Raw genomic sequence first — 13,392 nt, forward strand, 5'->3', positions numbered from 1 at the left:
CCTCCCTAAGTTCTGCTTCCCATACTCACCTTCTTACTGATTCAGGGGCAGTGAGGCCAAGCCGCCTTCATCAGCAAGAACCTGATAGGATACTACATTGCGTGGCTTGAGACATAGGGACCACCACGCACCCTTTCTTTCCTGTTTGCGTGAATTTAAAGAACATAAAAGACATTAGAAATTTAACCCAGTGTTAACGCTAAACACCAGAAGACAGAATGACTTCTCCTCTTGATCCTACTCTTCGCACATACCAGCGGACATCCTGAGGCGCTGTGTGCAGCAGGAGGAGGCTAGGTCCCCAAATTCAGCCACCTGAATGCAAGCAGCTGTTTGCAGGAAAAGGAAACTGCTCTGCTCTTAGCCGCCACCCCCGGGAGACAAATGTTTACACAGAGCCTTTGGCAGCACCTAATCAGATACCTGCCTTCTCAGGAAATTCACACGCCAGAAGGTTCTACCCAAAACAAGACCACAGAAATGTGTGCAGAATAATTGTTACGGCGGGGCTTGGAAGCATCCTCAGAAGGGGTAGGCATGAGGAAGGGGCATGGCTCCTTTATGAATGAGTTGGTGACAGAATACTTTAATTCTGAGACTTCAAGGTAGAGCCATCTAGTGAAGCTGTTGTATTCCATATGCTGCACTTGACCTCTTCCAAAGCCCTTTGTTTTTTTCTGAGTTGTAAGAAAGCTTCACACCTCTGATTCCAGACCCGGACCATTCCTGCCACATTGGCAGTGACAGGACAGAGGACTTTACATCTTTCTCTCACAGTGATGCTCTTACCTTCTCTCTCAATGTAGTTTCATACAAAACCATTCACACAGCTGGGAAATTAGTTTATAAAAATGTATGCCTTGCCTGGCCATAGTGGTGTCGTCCCATGCACCTAATGGTTGCTGGTTCAATTCCCAGTCAGGACACATGCCTGGGTGTTACATGCCTGGGTGTGGGCTTAATCAACAGTAGGCATCAGTAGGAGGCAACCCATCGATCGATCAATCGATGTTTCACTCTCACATGGATGGTCTCTCTCTCTCTCTCTCTCTCTCTCTCTCTCTCTCTCCCCATGTCCTCAGGTGAGGATTAAGAAAAAAAGAGTATGCCTTTATTCTGTTCTTATTTAAATCATTATTAAATTTAAGATGCCTGTAAATGGCTGCTTTTCCTCAACACAAAATGGAATATGTTACATAGAACCAGCACAAAAACTAGAGGCTACTAATGTACTTTGCACTTGGCAGACATTTAATAGGATGAGCAGACTGAAGCCACAAAAACTACTGAAGGATTAAGCAGAGCTACATACATATGTTTAAAATTGTTTTCAGTCAATAACCTAAATAATGGCTCTACACATATACAACAGAGGCTTCCAAGTAGGAGTTATTTTCTGTCCTCCAGGTGGCACTTGGCTGTCACAACCAGAGCAAGTAGCAGTGCTAGGTAAAGCCCAGGAGTGCTGTAAACATTGTATGACGCCCAGGAATACCCCACCCCAGTACTACATCACTGCGCCTAAGATGCCAAAAGTGCCAGGGATGAGAAACCATGATCAGACATTCCTTGTGGAAAAAACACACATGAATTATTCAAAGAAAATGTATTGAATTAAGTGAAATTTCTTTGAAACCAGAACACAACACTCCTCCAATAACTATGCTTAAGTTTGTGTGTGTGTGTGTGTGTGTGTGTGTGTGAGAGAGGCAGGAGGAGGGGGGGGAGAAGGAGAAGGAGAAGGAGAAGGAGAAGGAGAAGGAGAAGGAGAAGGAGAAGGAGAAGGAGAAGGAGAAGGAGATGATGATGGAGGGACAGGGAGGAGGAAAGAGAGAGAGAGAGAGCCCCTCTTATCAGTAACATTTTGTTAGTGTAACATAGGTAACCGATGAACTGATGGAGGTGACAAAAAAGCCCAAGGCCATTCTCCTGAACAAGTGGTAGCAATGGGCTTCACTCTGTGATTGGATGGCTGCCTTTTCCCTTCTTGAAATGAAAAAAGAACGGATGTTCTCTCTTCTACCATCATCTTTCAGAATGATGAATAAAAGGTTTAATTCACCAACTGCTAAAAATAAAAGCCCTGCCATAACTGTCAAGAGGCTTTGGTAGGCATAAAAGCTGGTTTAGAAATCGGGATTACGAATTCTAATTTTGTTAGCACTTGGTGTTAGCAAACTTGGGGTGTAAATAAATGTGATATGTCCATGCATGTAGAGATATAACCTACGCGTGCACATTCATATAGCTCCATGCAGAATTAGCACATGGGCATTTCTTCCCTGATGGACACCCTCAGCCACGGGTTCTGGCAACAGCACATTAAGATGATTGAAAGTCAATACCAGGTATCAGCATGCGCTGTCAGTCATTCAACGCCTACCAAATCCTCATAACATATAATTCATACAACTCCCATTTCTGCACAGTCCAATTAACTGCAAACAGGTATATAATTGTTGGTCTTGCGGGATCTGTTAGGCCATTATTACTAAATTATCCACCAGATAGCAAGACGGCATTTCCAAATCCATTTCACGTATGGCCACAGGTTCCAACGGCCTTTCTGGCGCACTCTGTATCTCTACTGTACGAGAAATCTGTGAGGCAATCTGTCACATAAACATACGTAGGAAATGTACATAATGCAATGCTTGAAGGAAAAGAAGTCCAACAGACCATGAACTTTTAATGAATGAGTTTTAACAGTTTGCAATCTGGTGTGCGGGCTTCTACGATTTCCTGGTAAAGAGAAATGTGTCTCATGTTTTATGTTTCCCTAGACTTGATTTAATTACAATGACAAAGAGTGAAAATACATTTTTCACTCCTGGAAAAAAAAAAAACAGGAGAAAAACACACACACAAGCTTGCTTGTTAGTATTCTAGACAGGAGCTGTTTGCCTACCAGGTTGGCAATGGTTTGGGAAATCAGAACACTTTGAACTCTCATTAATCTCCTTTCTAGCATGCGCCATGCCCCTAGTAGCACAGGTAATGTCATCATAAGTCCATTATGATATCTGTCTCTTTGGTTTTCTTACATGAGGAGAAAAACACACACACAAGCTTGCTCGTTAGTATTCTAGACAGGAGCTGTTTGCCTACCAGGTTGGCAATGGTTTGGGAAATCAGAACACTTTGAACTCTCATTAATCTCCTTTCTAGCATGCGCCATGCCCCTAGTAGCACAGGTAATGTCATCATAAGTCCATTATGATATCTGTCTCTTTGGTTTTCTTACATCTCTTCCTATATTCCAGGCTTTAAATCAATATAATTATTTTGAACAGTGTATGTAGTAGATATAACTATGCATGGTAAATATAATTGACGAGACTAGTGATGCTAACATAATAATGCTGAAAAAAACTAGATGGTTTTACTCCCATTTTACAGATAAGAAAACTAAGACTTGAACTCACTAACATCACGTAATTGGCCATCATTCCCTCCCGGCTCTGTCCCCTAAGTGTGCCTCACTCACCACTGGAACCGAGAAGGCATTAATACATATTTGTAGAATAAAGTCAGTATTGCAAAACCTTTATCCCTTTTATGTCACTGAGGTTCCTCTTGCATTACATTTTTTAAAGATTAAAATCTATTATTTTATGAAAACAGTAAGATTTAAATCAAATTCCTTACCTCTTTAAAGTGATGCGATTGAGAATCTTTAAAATGTTGACAAATAGTCCAGAAATTACCAATATATTGTTTTGTGTGTCTTCCTGTTGTTTTATTTTTTAATTGCCAAAATTTTCTGTACATGGTGCTATTTTAAAGCACAGAGAATAGACATGCATATAGATTGAAAAGTGTTCCATCTGATAATTCAAGTGTCCCACCTAGCATCATACATAGTTATTACAATATTGTTGACTATATTCCTTATGCTATACTTTACATCCCATGACTAATTTGTAGCTATCAGTTAATACCTCCTTTTTAAAATATATTTTTATTGATTTCAGAGAGGAAGGGAGAGGGAGAGATAGATGGAAAGATCAATGATGAGAGGAAATCATTGATTGGCTGCCTCCTGCATGCCCCACACTGGGGATCTAGCCTGAAACCTGGGCATATGCCCTGACTGGGAATCGAATCAGTGATTTGTTGGTTCCTAGGTCAACACGCAACTGCTGAGCCGAATTAGCACTTCTTCATCCCATCACCTTATTTTACCTGCCCCCCAACTCCCCAGCAATATGTTATTTTTATCTATAAAGATATATGTTCCATCAATATGTTCTTTATATCTGTAAGTCTATTAGAATTGTGTTTGTTCATTTACTTTGGTCTTTAGATTCCACATATAGGTGAAATAATATGGTATTTGTCTTTCTCTGTCTGGATTATTTCACTTACCATAATACCCTCTAGGTCCCTCTATACTCTCACAAATGGTAAGATTTCCTTTTTTATGACTGAGTAATATTCCATTGTGTATATGTACCACTGCTTTTTAATACACTTGTCTATTGATGGATATTTTGGTTGCTTCCCTATCCTGGCTATTATAAATAATGTTGCAATGAACATGGGGGTGCACATATTCTTTTGAATTAGTGTTTTAGGTTTCTTCAAATATATACCCAGAAGAGGAATCATTGGGTCATAAGGCAGTTCCATTTTTTATTTTTTGAGGATCCTCCACACTGTTTACCACAGCGGCTGCACCAATCTGCATACCCATCAAAAGTGCATTATGGTTTCCTTTTCTCCACACCTTCGCCAACATTTGTTGTTTGTTGGTTTATTGATGATAGGCATTCTGACAGGTGTGAGGTGATATCTCCTTGTGATTTTAATTTGCATTTCTCTGATGATGAGTGAAGTTGAACATCTTTTCATATGTCTATTGGCCCCTTTGGAGAAGTGTCTATTCAGGTCCTTTGCCTACTTTTTGACTGGGTTGTTTGTTTGCTTTTGTATTGATTGTCTGAGTTCTTTATAAATTTTGCATATTAATCCCTTATTGAATGTATCATTTTCCAATATCTTCTTCCATGCAGTAGTTTGTATTTTCATTTTGTTGACAGTTTCCCTTGTTGAGCAAAACCTTTTTCTTTTGATGTCGTCCCACTTGTTTATTTTTTCTTTTGTTTCCCTTGCCCAAGGAGATATGTCAGAAAAAAAAATATTGCTAAGAGAAATTGCCGAGATTTTACTGCTTATGTTTTTTTCTAGGATTTTTATAGTTTCGAGTCTTACATTTAAATCTTAAATCCATTTTGAGTTTATTCTTGTATATGCTACAAATATTTTTAAAGCAACTACTATGTGTAAGATGCTGTATTAGGTACTGGGAATGATGAATCAAATGAGCCTTACCTTGCAAAGAGCTCAGAGGAAAGGGGGTAAAATAAACAACTGATAGAATGGGCTTCCCTGCTTCCTACCAGAATCCTTTGTTCACCTCATTCTATCTGCTCTCTCTGACTGGCATTGGCTATGATAATGGATTAAATCACATCCATCCTGTTGATCTTGCCATAGCTTTGACCCAAAGAGACCTTTCCCCTGAGCCTCAGATGTATGAAAACAATGGTTGACCAGATATCTCCATGTGATATTCCACAAGCCCCTGAAAGATAACCTATATAATCCTACACCAAAGTCATCATTTCAGCTGGTTCATCTTTCTTTTTTTGCCTTTTCTTTGGATGTACCCCATCCGCCCTGTCACCCCAAGATGGAAATCTGGTAGTTATCCTGAATCATTCCCCTGCCCCTCACACCCTCACGTTTAGTCAGCAATCTTGGCCATGATTGTCTCACACACACATTCCTGATCCATTTCCACCTCATCAGAATCTCATCATCTTCTGCACGGAATATGTATAACAGCTTCCTGACTTCTCTCCTGGCTTAGATCTCCCCTGAATCCCCTCTCCACTCAGCCTTCAGAGGAACATATGGAAAATGAAAACCCAGCCATCCACGCCCCTCCTCCAAGCCTTCCCGTGACTCCCATGCTTGTAAAGCTCCTCAAGTCCTGTGGGCACCAATGTTTTCAGTAGATTGCTGGCCCGGACCCTGCATTTTACCCTCTAGCAAAGCCAAATTAGTTTTTGTCCCTCCTTTGGCTCTCTACAGAGTCTTCACTTCTCTGTGACTTTTTCCTCTGACATTTTTCTCTTATTGTACCTTCTGCCCAAGACATAGCTTTCTGAGCCCATGAGTGTGTGCAACATGCCAACCATTACTAGTATGTCCAGTACTAGGGAAAGCATCTATATATATAAAAGCCTAAGTGACCATCCCACCAACCAACCGTCTGATCGGTAGCTATGTCACAAAATGACCACCAGGAGGAAGACGCTCCAACTGGTAGCTATGACACACACTGACCACCAGGGGGCAGACACTCAATGCAGGAGCTGCCGAGCTGCGGTGACTTGGCAGCTGGGGTTCTCAGGTGACACACCTGGAACCAGAGAGAAGGGAGCCCAATTCCTGGGTGCATCACCCTAGGACCCCCCTATCTCAATCTGGGACCCCTCAGGGGATGTTGGAGAGTTGGTTTCAGCCTGATCCCCACAGGCCAGGCCGAGGGACCCCACTGTTGCACGAATCCGTGCACTGGGCCTCTAGTGTTGAATAAAGTAGATGCCATCCTTGCCCTTGTGAACTTTACAGCCTGCCTGGAGGAAACTGACAAAACTAAGTAAAGAAATGAACACTTAATTTTAATTGTGGTCCACACGAGGACAGACTGAAGAGAATGCAATGAATGAGAAGAATATCTTATTCACTTCTCACAATACTCCGTGGTTATCTCTAACACTGCGGAGCACTACCTTATACATGATCTGTTTATATATGTGTCTCCACCACTGCACTAGGACCTTCCTGAGTGTCAACACTGTTCAATAACCACTTTAGGAACATACATAAGCATTCAGTAAATGCTAATTGAATTAATGGATATATATATATGTGTGGATGGATGGATGGATCAATAGATTGATAGGTAGATGGGTGAAAAGTGGATGGGTGAGTGGATGGGTGGATGGATGGATGGATGGATGAATGTATGATTGTATAGATGGTTAACCAATTAAAGAGTGAGTGGGCATTCAGTAAATGCTAATTGAATTAATGGATAGATATATGTGTGGATGGATGGATGGATCAATAGATTAATAGGTAGATGGGTGAAAAGTGGATGGGTGAGTGGGTAGATGGATGGATGGATGGATGGATGATTGTATAGATGGTTAACCAATTAAAGAGTGAGTGGGTAAATATAAATATATTTTCCCTTATAACTTTAGCTTTATAAGTCATTGATTAAGATTGTGTCCTTGGTAACAAGTGCATCCTGGAGGCTCTCATCCCTAAGCTCATGAGGACATGCCCAGCCTGTGCGAGAGAAGGCACAGAGCACACTTGATGTTTCAAGCATTGTTAAGGCTCCTGCTCACATCCTTGAGAGGTTTTCAGAAAGGTCCTTGTGCACTAGAGAGTTGCTGGGGATAAATGCTTCAGAAGGAAAACGTTAAACAATGCAAAACCTCCCAAACGAGGTATGCTTGGCCCGGACGGGGGGATGGGAAGATCAGCAAAGGGAACCTTTTTCTAAAGAAAGAAGAAGCATTTAAGTGTATTTTGATTTTGCTCTGATTGTGGTAGTAGGGAGGAGAGGAGAAAGAAGAGGGGGAAAGTAGGAGAAAAGGGAAGAAAACATGGAAGATCAGAGGGAACCTTTTTCTAAAGAAAGAAGAAGCATTTAAGTGTATTTTGATTTTGCTCTGATTGTGGTAGTAGGGAGGAGAGGAGAAAGAAGAGGGGGAATTTTTCTAAAGAAAGAAGCATTTAAGTGTATTTTGATTTTGCTCTGACTGTGGTAGTAGGGAGGAGAGGAGAAAGAAGAGGGGGAAAGTAGGAGAAAAGGAAGGAAAACATGGGACCAAAAAGACCTTCTCACTTTAGAATTGATGTGAATACACAATGGCTTACCCCCTCTATGAGAAGACCAGGTGGCAACATGCTGGGGAAATCCAGCGACTAGGAACTGGTTGCCAAGTTCCATTCTAATGAAACGTTAAAGCAATATTTTCCAAAGGATGTTCTGTAGAATTTACAGACTGTTGTTCCAAATACTGATTCCTGGAGCTCACTTCAGAATCAGAATCTCTGAGGTTGGGGCTCAGAAATGTGCATTTTAATCAGATTCCAGAGTCTGAGAATCCCTCTGTTAAAGATGCCAGAAGATGCCCTCCTGCCTCCTGAAGTGAGGTGGGATCAGTGAAAGGGAGGCAGTTTTTGAAGGTACATCATGCACACAAAGACTGTGTTGTTGGGAATTTCAAAGAGCAAAGGTAGGGAAACTGATGTCACAAAAGACTCATTTTCAGTGACTTTTGCACACTTGAGGAGAGGATATGCTAAGGGGGTTTCCAGAGGAAGGATCAAAGTGTATTCATTCTACCCAGATACACGTTCACTCAAGCATGCTCCTTTTGAATGCTTTCTCCTTCAAGCACCAAAGTGCCATGCAGGAAATCTTCAGAAAGGCTACCACTAAGTCAAGCACTGTCCCCCAACCTTCCAACTAGATGGTTCAGGGCTGGGCAGCATTGATAATTTCCATCACCTGGAGGAGCTCCATTAATTCTCCTAAAGGGGACAAAGAGCTTTGGAACCAATTCTGTGCATTCCTTGGCCAATTTTTAGGAAGTTATGCTGGCAGCAGTGTGAAAGTGTCAGCCGACAGTATCTTTCTAGAACTGGACCCTACCCACAGAAGGTCACCTTTTGGTAATATACTGGTATGATTGAGTCCAGGGTATGCACTTCATTCAGGAGAGTGAGGATTGGGGTCAGAGAGATTTTAGTTCATCCCTCTCCAGGGCTGAAGCTATGGAATGTAAAACTCGAGCTATGTCCCTGTTCTGTGAAGACAGCCAGTCAGAAATAAGAGAAAATGAAGCTGACAAGCAGAGAATCAGAGAGAGAGACTCAAGCGTTGGATTGCAGGGACGCAGTGTACGCCGGGGACTGCTGGTTCCCTCAGCACTTTTGAGTCCCATTCATTCCCCAATGCCACTTAGACCCCTTCCACTTCCTCTTTCAAAACCCCAGCTCACTTGAAAGTGGTGGCATGGAGCTTTACTAACCCTGCCCCATCTATGGCTACCATGCACTCAACCCCAGTCACCTGCCTCTTTGACAACATTGGCAGCCGGCTGACTGCCCTCCGCTCCAGCATTTCTCTGGTCATCACCCAACATCCCAGCCACCCATATCTTTCTCATCATTAATTTGGATAACGTCTATTCAACCTCAGTCATATACTCCATGGACCCATCTTTGACTTTCTCACCTGCTCTGAAATCTTAAGCAACTCATTTTCTGAGTATTACCTTCTATTCTTCCAGCTCATCCATCCTGCTCTTTAGCACATATGTCCAAATCTCATTAATGTCCCGAACCCCTTGATCCTATTACCCTTTACTGCCCGCTGCATATCTTCTCTTTCCTAATTTCTCATCCTAAATGCCATAGGCCTGGACATAAACCACTCCCAGGCACGTGACCTCTCCCTTACCCCCTGCAAATCCTCAGGACAAACTCCAAACATGGGGAAGCCCAGCTATCTTTTAGTCATGAGAAGCCTACTACTCTCTCCATCTCTCCTACTCCCTGGGCCTTGTGTGTCCCTTCTCTCCTCTCCAGTCTGTTTCATGCTGCGGACTAACTTTCTCTGTCTACTCATCAACATGAATGCATTTGAAAATGGCACCTGCGTCCTAAGTCTACACAGTTTGGGATCAAGACCTGAGTATTATACTTGTGTTTTCATTGGCTTTTTTGAGGGGAAATCAGATTGGCCCAGTGGTCTGGACATGTGAGCTGCCCTTGAATCAGATGTTCATCTTGGTCCATGTGGATGTGTTTGCAAATTGAAAGGTAAAAGCTTGGGAAGGGATGGTCCCAGAGAACGGCCAGGCTGGGGATGTACCCCAAATAGCATGCTTACACATCTATAAAATACTGTGGGCTAGAGCTGCATGTGGGTTGCTTAGCAACTTAAAGTACTTCTGAGCCACACACAAGAGAATAGTGGTTTGGGGAAACAATTTGTCAAGGAATCAGGAGAGTGTATTGCATTGAGCTCCAGTCAACACCTTCCCCCTCTTGCACTGCAGGCTGGATGCTCTGGCCAGCCAAAGAGGCCTGGGGGGAGGGTGGCAGTGGATGGCTCTCATTCTCCACAATCCCATCACTTGCCCAGGCATTTCATCGGGGCCTGAGCAGAGTCACGGCCTGAGGTAAGAGCCATCATGATTTCTGCGGAGCTCACAGCATGTTAATCATGCCTGTCAGCTCCCAGGGAAGGAGAGGTTGGCTGTCCTGACAATCTACATTAACGTGGGTGGCTGGTGTTTGATTATACCTTCATGAAAGCAGTTTTCATTTGCATCTTTCATCAAGGCTGACGGATGTGCTATTTGCCCCTACTGTCCTGTAGTCTCATCCCCCTGCCAGTATGCAGCTGACCTCAGTGAGACCGCAGCCTTCAGACTGTAGGAGGCATTGGCGGACTGGGGTGGAACCCAGCTGCCTTTGAGTGTGTGGGTTTTTACAATAGAGCTATCCTATAAAGATGGCTGGATTAGTTTTCATCTGGGGTCAGTTTCCAGGACACCGCTCAATGCTGGAGAAACTCAAACTCTCCTAAGAGTGCAGAACTGGAAGCCACGGGCAGTGAAATGCAAAAGAAAGATGCTCTTCATGATAGCTATCCACTGGCCACATGGTCAGATGCAGGATGCATCAGATATTGAGAGATAAGCAGCCCAGTGCCATGCACAATGCCCGGAACTGCAGATGCAGTGCTGAGCATGTAAGAAATGCATATGATGCTTGGGATTCTTGGTGGCAGAGTCCATGCCTCAGCTGCCACTGCATTGCTCACACCCAAGAGCGCTTACATGGTGTTTGATAAGTCTCTATGGAATGCCTGCACATCTGCTTCTTGATTCTAACCTCCTCCTATGGGACTAAATACCAACTGCAACGCAAGCATTCCAAGAAGTTACAGCAGGAGGAGGATTGTAAGTAATCTGATATATATGACTAGAGGCCCGGTGCACAAAAATGTGTGCACTCAGGGGTCCCTCAGCCCGGCCTGCGCCCTCTCGCAGTCCGGAAGCTCTTGAGGGATGTCTACCTACCAGATTAGGCCCACTCCCCAGGGCATTGGGCCTAAGCTGGCAGCCAGACATCCCTTTAGCAGCGTGGGTGCCCTAAAAGGATGTCAGACTGCAGCTTAGGCCCTCTCCCCTGCAGACACCTCTGTGGAAGGCACAGCGCCAGGACCAGACGGTGCAGCCCCCTCTCCCGTTGCCTCTGCAGGGGGGGGGGGGCACGCCGGGACCGCCATAGCTAGCTTGGCAGTGCAGGCTCACTGTCCCCGCCCCCCACCCACTGGTAGTTCCGGCAGGTGGTTCTGGCAGACGGTGGTGGTTCTCACCGTCTAGTCTAATTAGCATGTTAGCTCTTTATTATGTAGGATAATAGCCACCTTCCTTTTTCTGATGATGATGTGAGATGATAAAATGCCTATGTGATAACATAAAATGAGGTGAATGATGTAGACACTGTGATATAACATTAGGCTACTGTTGACCTTCTGTCAATACATCAGATGGAGGATCATCTGTTTAGGATGATTGCTAGATCATAAACTTATGACAATGTCAATGTTTGGATGTCAGGAACATACCATGCTATTGGTTATGCATGGATCATTGAAGGGTATTTTACCAAATACTTTTTTTGGTGTGTGTGTGTGTGTGTGTGTGTGTGTGTGTGTGTGTGTGTGTATGTGTGTGTGTGTGAATTATCTTATTTTATTGAGCATGCCAATATAATTATTCTGGTAATAAATTAATACATACACACACACACACACAGACATATATAGTTATAAAAACATTCAGTGCTTTCTAAGAAAATGCTCCTGAACATGTAAAGGATATGCAGAGTCATTTACACAGTTGACTTTATAATCTTCAAACTCAGAAGTGTGGTAACATAAAGTTACTGAAGAATGGAATCTCTTTCATGATTCAGATAGTTTTGAGTTTATATAGGTTTCAATGAGCATTTCAGCTCCTGCAGTTTAGGAAGCCTGAACTGACCATTTAAAAATCACCTGCTTCAGTATCCTAAGTGTAGAGATAAAGAATCCGCTGTCCTTGCAAAAGATTATAAAGCTAGTAAAAGACAGATCAGTGCTCAGAGGAGCTCCAGAAATGCTTGTTGTGTTAAATAAGGCACACGTATCACACAGAACTCCAGTAATGTCTGAATGCCTCTGGCTTTACTTCCTGCTTAACAGAAATTTAAATTAAATTCTGCCGTGTTCTCTTATAGTTAACAAATTTAGTGACTCAGTTGCTTTGGAAACAAAATTGCTCCCATGATTGCAGGTTGTCAGTTGATCACTGCCATTGATGCTTCTTTTCTCCTGAAACACCTGGACTCTGGCCACTTTTCTTCCTGGTCTTCTGTGCTCACAGACCTGTATCAAAAGTCTCTGCTCTTGTTTGAAATTCATGATTAACCAAGGGAGCTAAAATCATTGATATTTACAAAGCCACCAACACTGCATATGGAGCAGTTTGTTTCTCTCTGTAGCTCATCTCTAACAGCCAGGTGGAGAAGCCCTGTTCAGGTGGAGAAGCCCTGAAGGGAGATCAGGCAGAAGTGGTTAGGGGCAATCAGGTAGGCAGGCAGGCGAGTGGTTGGGAGCCAGCAGTCCTGGATTGGAGAGGGTGCAGGCTAGGCTGAGGGACACCCCACCCCCCGTGCACGAAGTTCACGAAGTTCATGCACCAGGCCTCTAGTTTATATATATAAAACCCTAATACGCAAATAGACCGAACGGTGGAACAACTGAACATGTGGTCACTATGATGTGCGCTGACCACCAGCGGGCACATGTGGAACATGGTGGGCATTGGCAAAAGGCAGCAGAGTGCGGAACATGCCGTTGGCCGCAGCAGGATGGTGGATCAGGTGAGCAGGGCGCCAGACCAAGGTGGGGTGCCAGTCACTGTCACAGGGGCAAGCCTCTGGTGGTTACTGAAAATTCTTTGCTCCCACAGGTCACAGTCCTGCCAGGCACTCGCACCTACTGCTGGTGCTGGCCCCTCTTGCACCAGCTTCCAGTGCCCAGCGCTGGCCCCAATCTCTCAGCACTATAAGCGGGTATGAGTGGCAGCTGTAGGCCATGATCTCCCCTCAGGGCTTCTCCACCTCCCCATGCTCCTGAGGGGCAATCAGGGTGGCAGCTGCTTCTTGCACCTGCTGTCAGTGACAGCCCCACTTGCACCTGCTGCCAGCGCCCAGGACTGGTTCTGATTGCCCCTGAGG

General features: G+C 43.8%; 1 protein-coding gene across 1 annotated transcript in view; it reads right to left on the bottom strand.

Annotated features, from left to right (window-relative positions):
- The window catches only part of RBFOX1 (RNA binding protein, fox-1 homolog (C. elegans) 1), a 2,191,581-nt gene that overhangs the window by 1,123,593 nt on the left and 1,054,596 nt on the right, over window positions 1–13,392 (bottom strand).

The sequence above is a fragment of the Myotis brandtii genome, unplaced genomic scaffold, assembly GCF_000412655.1.
Source record: "Myotis brandtii unplaced genomic scaffold, ASM41265v1 scaffold397, whole genome shotgun sequence".
In the NCBI taxonomy this organism is placed as follows: Eukaryota; Metazoa; Chordata; class Mammalia; order Chiroptera; family Vespertilionidae; genus Myotis; species Myotis brandtii.